Below are 17,984 nucleotides of genomic sequence, written 5' to 3'. Positions count from 1 at the left end.
AGAAGACTCAGTTTCCAGTCTATAAATTATTTTGAAACTACCAATGTAATTAGTAATTAAAATATTTTCGATGTCATCTGAAAACAGCACAGATAATGGCTTCCTGCTTAGATACAATTTATAAATAACAAGATAATTTGAGTCTTTATTTGCATATGAAAATTCCTTCACATGTCAGTAGGGAACACATGAGGAGTCTGGAAAAGTGTTTTTGTCTCTCTTGAGGAGCAGAAATTTTTTAAAATTATTGAGAGCCTTATAATTCAAAAATTGTTGACAGCCCTGTAGTTCTCAATCCCTTTGCCTCAGAACCCAGATAACTGTCTTCCTAAGCATAAAATTTTCTATATCAGCAGGTGTGCCCAACCTGTGGCCCACAGGCTGCAGGAGTTCTAAACTAGCTATAGATATAGATCAACACAAAATTTTAAACTTACTTAAAACATTATTAGAGTTTTGTGATTCTGATTTGTAACTTGCTTGTATTGTTCTGAAGGGAGAACTTTTGAATGGCAACATTGTGTCACAAAGTCCAAAGGTTGGATCTAGCAAGCACAGGGCGCATTATTATCAAGTGCACATAAAACATTCTCAGGTACAGATTGTATAATAGGAGATAAATCTACACTATAAAATTTAAGACTGTACTTTTTATGAATCTATTCATATGAAATATCTAGGATAGGCATGTATGTAGAGACTTAAAATTTGATGAGCAACCAGGAACTAACAATAAGAGGAAATTGGGAATGACTATTAAGGGTTCCATTTTGTAGTAATGAAATTTTATAAAATTAGATAGTGATGATGGTTGGAAAAGCTTATCAATACAGGCTGGGAATATAGCTTATTAAACAGAGTGCTTGCCTAGCATGCATGAAACCTTGGGCTCAATCAGAGTACTGCATTAAGCCAGTTGCAGTGGTATATGCCTATAATCCCAGCAGTCCCTCAACAACTTTGATGAAGACAGGAGCATCAGGCATTCAAGACCATTCTTAGCTACATAGTGAGTTTGATGTCAGCCTGGGCTACATGAGACCCTATCCCCAAAAGTTAAATGCCTGGTAGCACTTTATAAATTGAATCATAGGAATCCTGAAGGCATGCACAGGAAAGTGCTGGGTGAGCAAATCCAAGGAAATATTATTGAAAGAAGCGAAAGGGAGAAAAATGTCTGAAGTTCCTCAAAATGAAAAGATATTTTTCTGAAACACTGCAAATCAATAACTTTTCTCTGTCCTTACTAGCATCACCCAGGAGCTGAGTGGTACCAATCAGCACCTTCAACTGGAGAACTCTGGGTAGATCTACTTCCCTTCTCTGAATCTACTTCCAGTTCTTTCCTCCATAATAGATGGATGATGAAATTACTAATTCAGAAGGAAAATGAAATCATCAATGTAATTTTTTGCATTTATGAAGTCTTTGCCCCTATAATTTGAATGTGTACATGTTCTACATTGAATTTATAATCTATTGGACTACTATATAAAAGTTAAAAAGTATAACTAGTAGAAAACATTAGAATTATCATATAACTTTATTCATGAGATAATAAACTATATTTTCTTCTGTCTGCTGTCTAGCGAGACAGTCAGAGAGCCTTTTACTGTCTTCAGGATTACATTTTTAAATACATTATTTGTTAATTATGTATGTATGTGAGTATCTGTGTGGAAAGGTGCATGGGAGCATAGTGTGGGTGGACTTCAGAACCCCCTGGAACTGGATTTAGAGTCAACTGCAAGCCACCTAATGTGGGTGCTGGGAACTGAACTCAGGTCCTCTGCAAGAGCAGCAAGGGATCTAAGCTGCTAAGTCATCACTTCAGTCCCACAGGGTAAATTCCCACAGCATTACTCATGTATGCCCACAACATTACTCGTGTATGCCTGCAGCATTACCTTGTGTATGCCCACAGAATTACTTTTGTATACCCACAGCATTACTCATGTATGCCCACACATTACTCATGTATGGCCACAGCATTACCTCATGTTTTTGCACAACATTATCTCATGTATGCCTCCAGCATTGCCTCATGTTACCCACATTACCTCGTGTATACTCAGAGCATTACAATGTCTAGTGTCTGTGTTTTATGAAGCACCAAAGATTGAAGAGATTTGGCAAATTGCACAGTGTACTCATCAGGGAAGAGGCTCATATTTGAATTACAGTAATCTGATTCTAGAATATACACAATATACATCACTCCAAATAAATAAGAGATAAACTGGATAAGTATAAAGTAGGTAGGTGTGGAGATACACATCTCACAAACTGATTTTGAATTTTCAAAATCAATTGTCACCTCATACTGCATGTTCTTTCAAATGGGGATATGTTCCATGTTACTAATTTATGTGAGCAGTCTGTGCATTAAACCAGGAAAGCCAAGTTGTGCTCACTCAGAATCAGATGGCAAAACTGCAAGTATTAAAAACCATTGAGGTAGGAAACTATTAAACAGAATTTTGTGTGTCTAGTATGATTTGAAAAGTTTTATATACTCACTAAATTCCCATAACAATCTATAGTGGAGGCTGTCACTATAATCCCAGTGTCAGAGACTGAGGAACTAAAGGAGAAAGAAAACAACTTGTCTGAGGTCACAGGACTAGTGATTGAAAACATCAGTATTTAAACTTAGGTGAGAAACTTTAAGGTTCATACGTCTGATGATATGAAGTCCACCAAATATTTCCTTTCTCATTTCAAACTCTTAAACCTTCTACAATAACAAAAAGAAATTATTTCTACTGCTCCTGGAAATTTTTAACTATAATTTTTTTCATAATAAATAATGCATAAACTTGCCGCTGGCAAGATATCACAACATAAACAGTTTCTGCCTAACATTTTTCCAATTAAGCTTACAGTGGGGATGTAATAACAAATGGTGTGATGCTGCTTGTTAACTCAAACACTGCTTTATTTGTCATAGGCTGACAAGCTAATGGAGGAAGCCACACATATGCTACCAGTGATGAAGGCTAAGGAAGTCCAGGAGACCTGGGGTTGCCTTTCCAAAGAAGGTCTGCACAGGAGGGAATCTTGAAAACTGAGTTATAGTTAACTCAGGTAACTGAGGAAAGTGCAAAATGATGTACAGGGGGCACAAGGAAGAGCGTAAGAGTGCCTGGGGCCAGGGTAAGAGGCAAACCAGGGCTACTGACCAGTATTTACAAAAGTTTTAAACTGCCTTGGCATTTTTCCATGGAGGATGTCTATAAATTTGCTATAATTAGGTGCCAAATTCATGTAGGGACATGTCAGGACACAGGACTAAAAAGAGATCTGGCCAGGATTGTAAAGGGTCTTGTGAGGTAAGTGGCTGAGGACTTGGGAATTCATTCAGGAAGAAAGGTCATGATTACAGCACCAAGGCCCCTAAATGGGAAAGGACTGGGAGAAGTTGCTAAAAGAGGACAACTGGAACCCATCTCCCGCTTTTCTGTTTGTTAAAAATATAACTTTAAGAGAGTCACCTACCTTCTCTTAGCCTTGGTTTTCTCAAGGGCAAGGTGTGTATGGGACTGGCCATACCATATGAGGTGTTAGAAGAGTTGAACAGGCTGCTCCAATACAAGCAGGACTTATGCACAGGGCATATTTTAAGTAACCATGTAATCACCATCACTCAGCTTCTGGAGAACATGTTGACCAGAAGGAGAGAGAAAAGCCTGGACAGGAATCATCTGGTCAAAATCTTAGAAAGAATAGCTATTTCTGATACCAACCTCAAATCTCTTCCTGTTACCAGAGCATAGGAGACTATAGTGCATATCTTTCATTAAGAGTATAAACAAGGGCATAAAATAAAAATAAAAAAAAACTGCTAGGAGGCTGCTCCCTTCTTCCTGAGAGGGGTAGGGCATAAAATAAAAATAAAAAAAAACTGCTAGGAGGCTGCTCCCTTCTTACTGAGAGGGGATATCTAAGATGTATGTATCTAGGATCCACCTTGTCCCAGGAGCTCATAAAATTATTCAAGTAAAGAACCCAAGATCTTTCTATTTCATTAAGAGCTGCAACATGGAATTTAAAGATAGAACAAGCAGATGTTACTAGCACAAAGCAAGACCGATGAAACAGAACAGAGGATGCCAAAATTAACTCATAAGCTACCAACACATAATTTTTGGTAAATGCGTCAAAAGTGTATTCTGAAAGAATTCAGACTGTGTCATTCAGCTGTAAAAAATGAAATTATGAGATTTGCAGGGAAATGGATGGACCTGGAAAGCAAGTGACTCAGATTTAGAAAGATAAAATCTACATACTCTCTCACATCCAAGTCCTAGCACCTAATGTTTGTGTTCATGTATGTGAGTGGCTGCTAGTGTAGATATAGAAGGCTATGATATTAAAGGGACGAAGAGAGGTGAGAGAGTTAATGAGGAAGCAAAAGAGGGCAACACAGCACCTGTGCCATGAAAGAGGCAAGGGAGCCATGTTTGGAGCTATTAGTATAAGCACAGCCATTATGTACATTGAGCTGTGGCAGGCTTGCTTGTTTACGAACTTTCACCTTGACTCAAGAGTTTGTGTGTTTTGCACACCAGTACCTAATTATTCTGCCAAGTCAGGAGGAATGTGTTGATAATTTAGGGAAGATGGTTAAATGGTGGAATTCACAACAAGTATTTGACCATTCCTTGACCCTCAGATACAGGTGGGAAAAAACAGCTGTTGAAGCTAATTGAGCTAAGCAAACAGTGGCTAAGGTTCTACTGTATTAAAGGGCTGAGCTAAACTAAACTAGGGCTGCAGTCTCTACTGACAGTTCTCCCAAGTATCTTTCTCTGTCTCTTGTTTTTCTTTCAAGCCTCACTCCCCCTTTCAGATGCTGTTCATCTCGGCTGGCTGGCACTGGCTGAGCCGCCATGGGGGTGGGACGGTGTGGGAAGAGGGGCAAAAAGAGGGAAGAGAAGCAATAAAAACACATTTTGTTTGAGAAGTTCCAAAAGGAAACCTAATATGTTGTATGCTGACATACACTAGTTATGATGGGGTCTGTGCTGTGAAAGAAGCAAGGTTGCTTCTTCGTATAACTCTGTGAGCCCACCTAAATTATTTCAAGTAGAATAATTAGCAAAGAACACAACTTCTGAAAACTCTGCAATACACGCACAAGGACAGAAATGAATCATTCTGTATCTCAGTCCTGCCAACAAGCTGTACCCCAGGGAGGCTCAGCAAGCAGTGTCTTTGACTTCAGCATCTCTCACAGAGAGATTGTGACACTATCTGAGTTAAAGTAACACAAAGTAGAAGCTGTTTAAGAAGTCAAATTTTCTATCTATATTTTATTCAGTAAATATTTATTATTCTTTCAGTTAATATTTGCTGCACACATTCTATATGCCTGGTATTGTGATGTAAACATAGAAAAATAAACCAAATAAACCATTTCAAAGCCATTCATTTCAAGTTCTTTCTTTAAAGGATTTCATCAATTTCTCTTCAAATAGGCCATAGTCAATGCAAGTCCCTAAAAGTACTACAAAGTCAAAAAGGATCTTTTTAGATGACTTGATTTTATTCTATGTATTTAACCACTGCAAAATTAATGAAGCACAGAGAGGAAATTGAATTTCCTAGGTTTCGCTTTTGCTGATAAAATTAGGATTAAATTCCAATTAAGATAATAATCACACACTTTAATCTGCAATTTAAACTGCTTAGAATTAATAGATCAGATGTTGAGAAAAAAGCAGAAAATTTCAAAATTCCTTATTCTTGAATGTAATGTCAATCAACCAAAATTGCTTTTGCCTATTTTATCCAATGTGAAGCTGTAACACCAGACAGAACACTTACTCTTGTCTTTTTCAGTGAGCTTCACTCTCACAGGTTTGATCACTCTGAGATCTTGGAACCATAATCTTTCCACATGCAATGTTGTACTGTATATGAAGATAGTCACACTAAGAGTCTGAAATCAGTGTAAGGAATTTAATGGTCCTTCTCCTATCAGTGTGCAATGTTTCCTCTCCAAAGCTAAGATGCCTGAATGCATCTCTCTCTCTCTCTCTCTCTCTCTCTCTCTCTCTCTCTCTCTTTCTCCCCTCCTCTCTCAGAAGTTTTCATGTATCATCAGAGCCCTGAGGGACTGCAGCAGGTAACTGGGTCAGCAGCTGGAGACTATGATTACACAGTGTAATCTGCACTGACTTCTTGAAAAACTAGTGATGGCTACTTAGCAAGTACCTCATTAATAGGTAGTCAGGTCATTTCCACAATTTTGTAAATTTAGTCAGTTTCTTCAAAGAATAGAAAAATATATGTTTAATATTTCTACGCTGAACCACTAACCCAACAATGAAGTAATTTATTTTCTTATGAAACTGTTAAAGTATTTGTCTTCATTTACAAATTGGACATCAAATTGTGGAAGCACAGTCTCAGTCCTTCTGTTATATGAAGATATTTCAAGATACTTAGATCAAAGGAACCTGAAACATATTGAAGATTACACCTTTGAATTTTCATATAAAATTAATAACTAAATCACAGTATGAACTTTCAAATCAAGCCAAATTTCCATGTGCTTCAGTAGCAGAGTTGTAAGGACAGAAAGAACAACCTAAGTAGGATTCACTCTAGAGTGTTTGTGTTACTTCACTTATTATTAACAATTTCTACTTCTATCCATTTATCTTCAAATTCAGCATTTCACTTTTCTTTACTTCTGAGTAGAACTCTGTTGAGTAAATGTACCACATTTCCATTATCCATTCATCACTTGAGGGATATTTAGGGTGTTTCCATTTTTTAGCAAATGAAAAGAACAGCAACAAACATGGCTACACAAGTATTTCTGCAGTAGATTGAGTTCTTTGCGTATGATCACATGGTAAATTTATGTTGAGATAACTATGAGTTCTCTGTACTGATTTCAACTCGTTGCACCACTTTGCCATTCCACCAACAGGGGATGAGGGGCTCCCCTTTCTCTGCATCCATGCCAGCATTTAGTGTCATTTTTTCTCTTAATCTTAGCCATTCTGGCCAGGGTTAGATGAAATTTTAAGTGGTTTTGATTTACATTCCCTTAATTACTAAGGATGTTGAACACTTTTAAAGTGTTTCTTAGTCACTGTTATTTCTTCTGAGAACTCTCAGTTCAGATCCTTACCCATCTTAAATTGAGTCATTTGTTTTCTTGATCCTTTTTTTTTTAGTTCTTTGTGTACTTTGGATATTAATGTTCTGTCAGATGAATAGCTGGTGAAGATATTTTCCCCTTCTGTAGGCTTCCTTTTCACCCAGTTTGTTGTTTCTCTTTGCTGCACAGAAGCTTTACAGTTTTATGAGGTCCCATTTGTCAATGGTTGACCTTAATTCCTGAGCAACCGATGTCCCACTTAGAAAGTCCTTTCCTGCAACTATATCTTGTAAGACACTGCCTATATGCTCTTCTAACAGTTTCAGTGTTTCAGACTTCACATCGAGGTCTTTGATTTAATTGAAGTTGACTTTTGTGCAGGGTGATAAACATGGGTCTAACTTCATTCTACATGTGGAGACCCAGTTTTGGTAACACCATTTGTTGAGGATGCTGTCTTTCCTCCAGTGTGTGTTCTTTGCACCTTTGTCAAATACAATGTAACTGCATGCACTTGTGTTTGGAACTTCTACTTTGTTCCATTGATTTACAAGACTGTTTTTGTGTCAATACCATGCTGCTTTTATGACTATGGCTCTGTAATGTAAATTGACATCTAGTATGATAATCCTCTGGCATTGCTCTTTGAGCTTGGGATTGTTCTGGTGATCCAGGTCTTTTGTGTTTCCATAGGACTTTTAGGATGGATTTTTCTATTTATATGAAGAACATCATGGGGATTTTGATTGGCATTGCACTGAATATGTAAATTTCTTTTGATAGGATAATGATTTTCACTGTATTGATTCTACCAATCCATGAACACGGGCATTCTTTCCATCTCCTTGTGTCTTCCTCAATCTCTGTCTTCAAAGATTTGAAGTTTTCATGGTATAAACTTAGGTCTTTAGTTAGGTTTCTTTCATGTTTTTTGAGGTTATTGTGAAGGAAGTGTCTCCCTGAACTCTTTCTTTGTTTTTTATTATATAGATAAAGTCTACTGATTTCTGTACATTGATTTGCAACTTGCCACTTTGCTGAAAGTGTTGATCATTTCTAGACGTTTTCTGGTGGAATTTTGGGGATGTCTTATATATATATATCATTTGCAAACAAGGATAATTGGACTTCTTATTTTCCAGTTATAATCCCTTTAATTTCTCTTGTCTTGTTGCTCTGTTTAAAATTTCAGCACTATATCAAAAGGAGTTGGAATAGCAGACAGCCTTGTCTGGTTCAGGATTTTAATGGGAATGATTTAAGTTTTTCTCTATTTAAAATGATGCTGACTATGGGTTTATTTGTATAGCTTTATTTATATCGAGGTATGCTCCATCCAGTCCAATTCCCTCTAGGACTTTTATCATAAATGTGTGTTGGATTATTGTCAAAGGCCCTTTCTGTATCTTTCGAGATGATTTATGTTATTTTTGTCTTTAAGTCCATTTATATGATTTATTACATTTATTGACTTACATATACTGAACCATTGCTGCAGCTCTGGAATAAAGCCTACTTGATCATGACAGATGATATTTTGATGTGCGTCTTATGCAGTTTTTTAGTATTTTGTTGAGAATTACTGCATCTGTGTTCACTAGGGATATGGGTGTAGAGTTTTCATTTTCTTTTTTGGTTATGTCCTTTCCTGGTTTGGCATTACAGCAATACTGTAACATAGAAGGGGTTGTGTAATTTTTCCTGTGTGTCTATCATTTTGAACAATTTAAATAATATTGGTTTTAAATTTTCTTTGACTGTTTGATAGAATTCAGTTGTGACTTTATCTGTGCCTGAACTTTTAATAGTCAGGAGGCATTCTATTACTGTTTCAATTTCATTACTTGTTGTAGGTCTATTTATGTTGTTGATCTCTTCTTGATTTAGCTTTGGTGGTTGTGATGAATATAGAAATTCATTCATTTCTTTCGGTTTTCAAATTTAAGAGAGTATAGGTTTTTAAAGTATCACTTTATAATGTTCTGGATCTTTTTGGTGTCTGTTGTGGTGTTTTCCCTTTATCCTCTGATTTTGTGTATTGGGATTTTCTCTTTCTTTTGATTAACTGGGCTAAGGATTGGTCTCTCTTATTTATCTTTCAGAAAACTAGCTCTTAGATTCAATGATTCTTCTTCATATTATTTTCTTTGTTTCTATCTCATTTATTTCTGCTCTAATTTTTGTTATTTCTTCTCATCTACTGGGTTTGTATTTGATTTGTTATTGCTTTTACAGAGTGGGAAAGAGCACAAGTAAATGACTTATATATATATATATATGACATATATATATTTATAACGTGTATATGTATATAGTTATATATATATGTATTATACACACACACACACACATACACATATGGTTTGTTTTTTAGATAGGGTCTCCCAGTAGACCCAGCAGGCCTGGAACTTGCTGTATAGACCAGGCAGGCTTTGATTTCATAAATATCTTCCTGCCTCTGCCTCCAAAGTGTCAGACTGTCTTTATGATGTTTTAATATAGGCACTAAGGGCTATAAACTTCCCTCTTAGGACTTCTTTCAATGGGTCTGAGAGATTTGTTGTGTTGTACTAATTTTCATTTAGTTCCTAGCATACTTTCATTTCTTTCTTGATTTCTTCTTTGACCCACTCATCATTTAGGAGTGTGTTGTTTAATCTCCATGAGTTCATGTAGTTACTAGAGCTTCTTTTGCATTTGATTGTAAGCTGTATCTCACTGTGGTCTGATAGGGCCCCAGTATGTGATCAATTTTAGAGAAACTTCCATGGGCTGCTGAGTAGAATGTGTATTATTTGGTGCTTGGTTGGAATATTCAGTAGCTTTGATTTGATATAAGATGTCATTTAATTCAGACGTCTGAATTCAGCTTCAGTTATAAGTTTATCCCTATCCTTTTTTAGTTCTTTGAGATGTCTGTGTGTTCTTTAAATTTGTTGAAGACTTTGATCATGTTTATTATTAGTCTTTTAATTTCTGTGACCTAGGGTTCCTCTAGGTAGTTCTCATTGTAGAACACCTCTACAGTTCTCATTATAGAACTGGTGAGGTTTGTTGGGTACATAGTATTTTGGTTTTTCATATTTGTATTTTTTTCATTGTGGTTTAGACATGTGGATTTCTTTTGTTACCTGTGTTTCTGGTATGAAACTCAAGCTGACATTTGTTGAGTTGAAGTTTGATTCTGTTTATATTCTGTGATGTATCTTGGTTCCTTTCTGATTTTGTAAGAATAGCAGTTAGTTGGTTTGGAACTCAGGTTCTCTCTTCTGATTTTTTTCTTGAAGAAACTGGATGGATCCAGGCAGGCTAGTCAGAAGCTCTCCAGGAAGGTAAAGGAGCCTTGACTAGTCAGGCACTTTCACTCAGTTTCAATGGGACAGGTCCAAGGCCCAAGGAGAGCAGATGGAAACAGAATTGGCCACTCCCTACTAACCAGCAAAGAAGGCCTGAGCCCTGGAACAGTGGGAGTGACTAGAAATGGACCCAAAGTGGGAGAATGGGTGAAGCAGGATTTAGACAACTCATCCCAGACAGTTAGGCACTCTCAGGCATCCTCAGTGGGACAGGGCCAAGGCCCAGGAGAGTAGATAGGATTAGCTCAAATGTCCTTTAAGATGAAGGATAGTATTTCATGCTTTATTAAACAGTACAAAAATACATCAGAGGTGGACTTGAAGAAGGCTTCCCATTAAGGAAAATTTAATGAAGTCTGAATGAAGGGTAGAGTTTAATTAATGCATCAGTGTTGCTTCAGTAGGTATGGCAAAGCTATCATAGTAAGGTAACAGAAATGGCTGAGTTTTGTAAATCTAAACAATTATAACTTTTTACTGTTTGAAAATGATTGTATAAGAACCTTAAACAGAGGTTCCTAAATAGAACATTTAAAATATTTTATTTTTTAATTGTGTGTATGTATGTGTCTGTGTGTGTGTGTGTGTCTGTCTGTGTGTCTGTGTCTGTGTATATGTCTGTGACTGTGTATGTGAGTGCAGTTCCCATAGTTTCCAGAAGAGGGTGTTGGATCCTCTGGAGCTTGAGTTACAGGTGGTTGTGAACCTTTGAATATAGGTACTAGAAAGCAAGCTGGGTCCTCTGCAAGTGCTGCAAGCACTCTTAACCACCTAACAATTTCTCCAGCCCCTAAACAGAACATTCTAAAAAGCACTCTGAAGTTTTTACATAACACTGAAGTCACACATCACCCCACTGGCTTTTCATTTGCAAGCCTCATCTCCCTGACAGGAAGTTAGTGGGGATTTTGCTGTCACAAGGAAACAGTCTTGAGTCAGATTCACCTTTTTGTCCTGTGAGTCTCTTGGATTAAACCATCGTGCGTGTCCCTCAGCTTTATTTCCCTTTCAATTTACTTGAACAATTAGTAATAGTAACATAATCATTTGAGACTATTGAGTTCTAGCCATAACTTACATAACTTGTTTTCTAATACCCCTACATGGTACACAGCATTACTGTCTACATTGTACTCACATAGGGGTACCAAGAAATTGGGCCATATGCCTCTGGTGGGGGAAAAGCTGAGTTATGATGCTTTATGTCCCCCAACCATGGATATTCACCTACTTCTGTTGGATATTGAGAGATATACTGATGCTTGATGAAAGGAACAAATGGGAAGGTGTTTACTACATTTCAGGCACATGAAAACAACACAAGAAATAGTCATAGAATTAATGGATTGGTCATAAGTGGTCAAGGAATTAGTTATAAACTATAAAAATATGCAAATATCACTAAGAGTTTTATATTAGAGGAACAGTTCCCAGAAAATGTTTTCTCTATTTGGAGTAATTGTTATAATGCTATATTGACTTTTCCCCAAAATTTCTTTTCATTTCTATGGCTGTAAGAGGTTGTTCATTTTTAACACAATATGAATGTAGTATTTCCTTTTCAACTCGTCTATAAGTTTGTATAACCTTCGTTACCATTATGGATGATGGAATTACAAAGTCAATTTTTTCTCATTACATCATGAATCAGGGGTGTCTTTACCTCTTTTATGTTACTCAAGAATCTTAGAGTTGGAAAAATTGACTCAGGTCCTCCCACAAACAGTTACAGGACCCAGCACAAGAGTAGAAATTGACACAGAATGAGCATCTCTTAAAGCTCTAATTCAAATGAACAACATTCAAATATATCTTTTCATGCCTTTATAGTTACTCAAGGACTAGTTTCCTATTAAAATCTCTCAGAAGTTTTGAATTTCTGCATGAGAACATGACAGTGTTGTGGCACCCAGGAAGCAACCAGTGCTGAGAAACTGAAGCTGAGACCAGGAGAGTCCAGACACTTCAAGAGTGTCTGTTATGGTTCCCTGGAAGGCTTTTATTAGGATAGCTCACTGTGAAGAATTCATACAAACCTCACATGATTAATGCTTAAGCAATGCAAAACATGCAGGAATTTCATTAACGAGTTAGTTTGGGAACAGCTAGACTTCCTCAGGGTTGCAGTGAGTTGCTCAAAGCTAAAAGTACATGACAGTCTTCCTTGGAGCATCTTTTGAAGCATATTTGCAAAAAACAGGAGTTGTTAGCCTTAGCCTATGATGGCTGCACACTGTCTCTCCAGCATGTTCCAAGTATTGGGAGGGAGCAGGTATAGACTTTCCTTTATATATACTGAATCTAATAAAGTTTGTTAACCCTTTGTGTGCCAAGTGCCATAGTCTTTAAGGGACAAAAGAGGTATCTACAAGTGTAGACATTGCAGAACTTTGGTCCTCAGCTTCCAGGCTACTATTTCTCCTAGATCCAAGCCTTACCACTTTGGCAACTCATATATGAATGTCAACAATGTAGGTGGTACGACCAGGCTCTGCCACATACATTAGATACAGTTCTCCCCACCACCTAGCTACTGGTATTCAAACTAGTGGTCAACACAGTGGTGACTTCACCTCAGGAGAACAGACCCAAATAAGAAGCTCAGTTCTGGAAATGGAGCCATGGTACCTGTCCAGAGAACACTACAGCATGGGACTCACAGATAATATCAATAATCATGTACAATTTTAACAACTTGAAACAATATTGGCATACTAATAAAAATAATTTTAGTGTAGGAAAATAGTTTAGGAGGTATTAGAGAATTAAAACAAAAAGGGAATGCATAAAGTTCTTGCTTTGAGAAATATAACAATGTCAATGCCAGCTACCAGATTATGCAAAGAAAAAGGGACACCACAAAAGGGCTGGTTGTAGCCACCATGGTGCAGAATACTGGAGCTTCATGTTTCTGCAATATGGCTAGCTGATACATATCACTATTTGAATCTTTCTGTCCTATGACACTACTCTCTGATAGGCAACTTTTTGTAATTCAGGGTCTCATCATTATATTATCCTATACTCCAGGATATTCAGTGTAAATTAAGAACCTCTGCAGAAACATTAAGTAGGGTACAGCACAGGGAGGCAAGGGTATCTGCACTAGAGATGCTGCTGTCCCACCTCAGCCATCCTACTCAGAACTCTTCTCAGTGGCCAACTTGCTCCTTTCTATGAAAAAATCTTTCCATAGGAATGCATATATCTACAACTTCTTAAAACATAAAGTCTAGGAACAAAAATTAAAAATCCACTTTCCAACATAAACTTTTTTATGAAATGGCCAAGAACATTGCAAAGTATTAATTGCTGGTAAATCTAGAAATTTTAGTTTCAGATAAATTTTCCTGTGATATGTAATCATAAAAACCCAAGTAATCATAAAAGACTCTTCATAAAATATTCAAAAACAAAAGACTCATAAAAACATTGCTAAAAGCTCATCATTAGCTTATTAGAGAACACTATAAATAACCTTCCATAACCAGAAAAGGTTGAAAGGACTTTCAGGTCAGAACTATACAAATTGGACCAGTAAGAGGACTCCATAAGGAAAGGCCAGAACACCTGAGTTCAGTTCTCAGAATCCACAATGGAAGTAGGGACTCTACTCCTGAGAGTTATCCTCTGACATGCACATGCACACTGTGAAGCACGTGCATCTTTGCTCTCATATTGTACACACACACACACACACACACACACACACAGACACGCATACATACTTACATAGCACAATAACAATGAAAATAAAAAGCTTTTAAAAGAACTAGATAAACTCAAATATAAGTGTTGAATGAAAAATTAGAGGGCTCTCATAGACTTGAAGCTAAACAGGTACAATACAAATTAAGCAAACTGTTCATATAATTTGGATACATACCTTTTTCTACAAAGAGAAATTAGTAATTTTCTTGGTTTATTATGTTTTTAGTAAGTGATTTTGACCCAGTTGCTTAACAGCCTTGAATTTATTACTAAGAAATGGAGTTAAATAATATTGCCTACTCCTCCAAGCACATTTATATCAATGAGCACCTCAAAGATACAGAATTTTAAGACACAGCTATTTTTTCTTCTTTTCTTTTTCTATTTTTTCTTTAGAGTTAAACACTCACACATTATGATTAGTTGAAACTCATCCACTTGCCCTCATTCTAAAAGGGATGCCTCTTCCAGAATACCTCTATAACAAAATGCGAGTAACTTTCATATTCCCATCTTCCCATATTTAAATTATTCACTCCACTCACTTGTGTTTCTAAAATTTGGCACTTTATGGATCACAATTCCCAACCAAACACTATGTGTTTTCAGTCTTTGCTGGGGGTAGGACAAGAGGAGACTACACTGCTTCAAAAAGAGACTGTGGTGAAGCATCATTAGAAGACTTCAGCACACTGGAGCCATTAGGAGGGGTCAACACAAAAGAAAGTGAAAAGTCTTTCACTTGAATGGAGTTAAACATTCAAAGGAATTCAATGTATGAAAATTTGCTGCGGGCAAATGAGCAGAGCAGCTTATTTTAAAGGTATCCTCTGACCCTGTCATGCTACAAATTCTTACCATTTGTCAACCAGTAAATGCAGCCAAGTTCCAGACTAATATTAGCACCCAAGAAAGCTGCCTATGTCACCACATTATCAAAACTGATGCTTTATAAATTTTATGCTATCTGCTCTTTGATACCAAAGTCTTCTCTACAGTGTCTTTCACCCATGTGCAGGTTCTGGTGAGAACATGAGAAGGAAGGGTTTTGTTTTCTAAGTGCCTTTTGCCTGCTCACCCACTGACAAGGCCGTGGGTGTCACCTGCTTTCTTCTCAGCTTTTTCAGGGCTCTCCTCATATCTGCATTTCTGATTGTGCAGATGAGGGGGTTCAGCATAGGTGTGAACACTGTGAAAAAAACAAAACACCTTATCTACAGAGGAGCTGCAGAATGGCCTCAAGTAGATGAACACACACAGGGCACAAAGATCAAGCTGACCACTGTCAGATGAGAGGGACAGATGGACAGTGCCTTGCTCTGGCCCTGGTGGAGGTGAGTCCTCAGGATGAGAACAGAGGAGAAAAGCAGGACCAACAAACAGAGCAGAGACAACAATCCACTATTGGAGACCATCAGCACCTCAACCACGTAAGTGTCCATGCAGGCCAGGTGGATGACAAGCTGGGGAACATCACAATAGAAGTTGTCCAGTTCATTGGGACCACAGAAAGGCAACTGGATGACCAGTACAACCTGGGTGATAGAGTGGATGAAACCACCACACCAGCAAGCAAACACCAACCGGAGATAGAGACGGTGCCTCATGACTGTCAAGTATTGCAACAGATTGCATATGGCAACATACCTATCATAGGCCATGATTGTCAGTAGCAACATCTCACTGGCTCCCAGAAAGTGGAGGAAAGAGATCTGCGGGTAGATGCTCCGCAATGCAACTCGGTTCCGACCTGCAGAACTTCCACCTGGGTACCTGGATTGGGGGGCGGGGCCGTGGATGGAGCAAACGACAAGAGAAATGGAGACAAGACAGGAGTCTGATCAAGTCTCGTTTATTGAAGCTCAAGCAAGAATTTTTATAGAGAATGAAAACAAAGGAACACAGACTGCAAACCATACATCAGTCAGAGCATAAGGGCTCTGATGCACATTAAAGGAGGAATCTCTGATTATAGAAGAATAGAACCATATGTAGAAAAGAGAGCAAGGCCGTGGGCCAAGGCTATCTAGCAAGGCTACCTGGCCCCGGCTTTAAGCCAAGGTTTTGGGCCAAAGTTGTAAGCCCCAGCTGTGAGCCAAGGCCGCAGGGCCCGGTTGCCTGCCAGAGTTTCCAGGCCAAGGCTGCGGGCAAAATGGAAAGCTGCCAGCTCAGACCTGCCAGCAGTTTTGAGAGGTAGCTGAGACTCAGTTGAACCTCAGCCTCCCAGGCTCCCAACAGAGGTCTGAGCCAGGCATCCTGAGAAAGATATGATCTTTTCCTGCTGTAGGAAATCTCATAGCATCTTGGGTACAGCAATACAGCTGAGGCAAAGGTCAGAGAAAGAGAGGTAGCTTAGGAAGTATTACATGGGAGACTGGAGAAGATGAACATCAGCACACACCATTATCACAGAGAGGAGGTTTCCCAGAACAATAACAACATAATCAGAAATGTTAAGAAGAGGAACAGCTGTAGCTACCAGGAGGATGGCAGGCCCAGAAACACGAATTCTGCCACCTCAGAGTGGGTTTCATTTTTCTTATTCAAGTCAGGAATACCAAGGGACCTACAGTAAGAATAATTACATTGGAACAAATGTTAAATTAGACATAAGGAAAAAATGATGAGAAACATACAGCACTTACTGTATGGCAGAAGTTCAATAACATTAAATTGAGCAAAGAATTCTTTGTAAACAATGAGTTTCTATGTTCTACAAAGATGTAGTAGGAAAGACTAAAAAAAAATCTCATGCTCATTGTCTCTATTATTGTGTTGTTGTTTATTATCTAACGTCACAGGATTGGGAAGTTTGTCCTGATTGAGTGACTTTTTAAAGTGTAAGGAAGCTCCTGGTTCCTAAAGAGTTGGGGTAGTGGATACAGTACACTAATTGCTAAAAAAAGAGACATGAGACCCATCAGAATCACTCCGAGTATAAACTTGTCAACAAACACAGACGCATCTTAAAAAACGAAAGGCACACTTAGTGTCACTTTGCCCAGCTGCTGCTCTGTATTCACATTCAGGCCTAACGTTGGGTAGGAATACCTCAGATTAAAAATAAAAAGCAGGGAATGTTGATAGAATTATTCCATGGAAGAGGGAGGAAGCTCTGTGACCAAAGAGACGACATTCAGTCCAGTCCCAGCTGTAGCCAAAACACAAAGGGAGACAAGACTTCCATTTTCTTTTTGTGATATACAGGCTTTTTTACATAAGTTTAAAATTTTATTATATTTTGCCTACTTATTTTGTGTGTATGTATGTGTGTGGGTACATGCATGCCACAGAGTCCATGTGGAGGACAAAGGACAACTTTATAGAATCGACTCATTTCACAATGCGGGTCATGGGCTAGAGCTCAGGCAAGGCAGCTGGGGCCTTTGACTGCTGAGCCATCTTGTTGGCCCAAGATATGTATTTTTTTTATTCGTTATTTACCTACTCAATATTTTACTTCATTCTTTTGAGTAATTCAGAGAATTTATTTTATAAAATTATTCATAACAGATGTCAGAAATTTATATAGAAAATAACAAAAGGTACTAGAACTTCTAAAAGAAAAAAATTTTTATGTTTTTTTTAAACAGGGTCTTCCTGTAGCCCCAGCTGGTGTGGGAGACAGGCTTGAGCCTAGGGTGAAAGTCTTATTGACAGCCATACAGCAGGCCTGAGGCAACGGCCCAACTGCTGGAGCCACAAGGAATGCCTTTGACATTTTGCTCCCCTTGGCAGATCATGAAACTGATGCCTAGAGCTCACTACTCCCTAATCACCACCCTTGGATACCTCACCTT

General features: G+C 38.0%; 1 pseudogene; it reads right to left on the bottom strand.

Annotated features, from left to right (window-relative positions):
* Positions 1 to 15,239: 15,239 nt before the first annotated feature.
* LOC108490017 overlaps positions 15,240 to 17,984 on the bottom strand; it is a 40,847-nt pseudogene continuing 38,102 nt past the window's right edge.

Source organism: Nannospalax galili, unplaced genomic scaffold (genome assembly GCF_000622305.1).
Source record: "Nannospalax galili isolate Female #2095 unplaced genomic scaffold, S.galili_v1.0 scaffold1347, whole genome shotgun sequence".
Classification (NCBI taxonomy): Eukaryota; Metazoa; Chordata; class Mammalia; order Rodentia; family Spalacidae; genus Nannospalax; species Nannospalax galili.
This window is presented reverse-complemented; position numbering and strand designations above follow the sequence as displayed.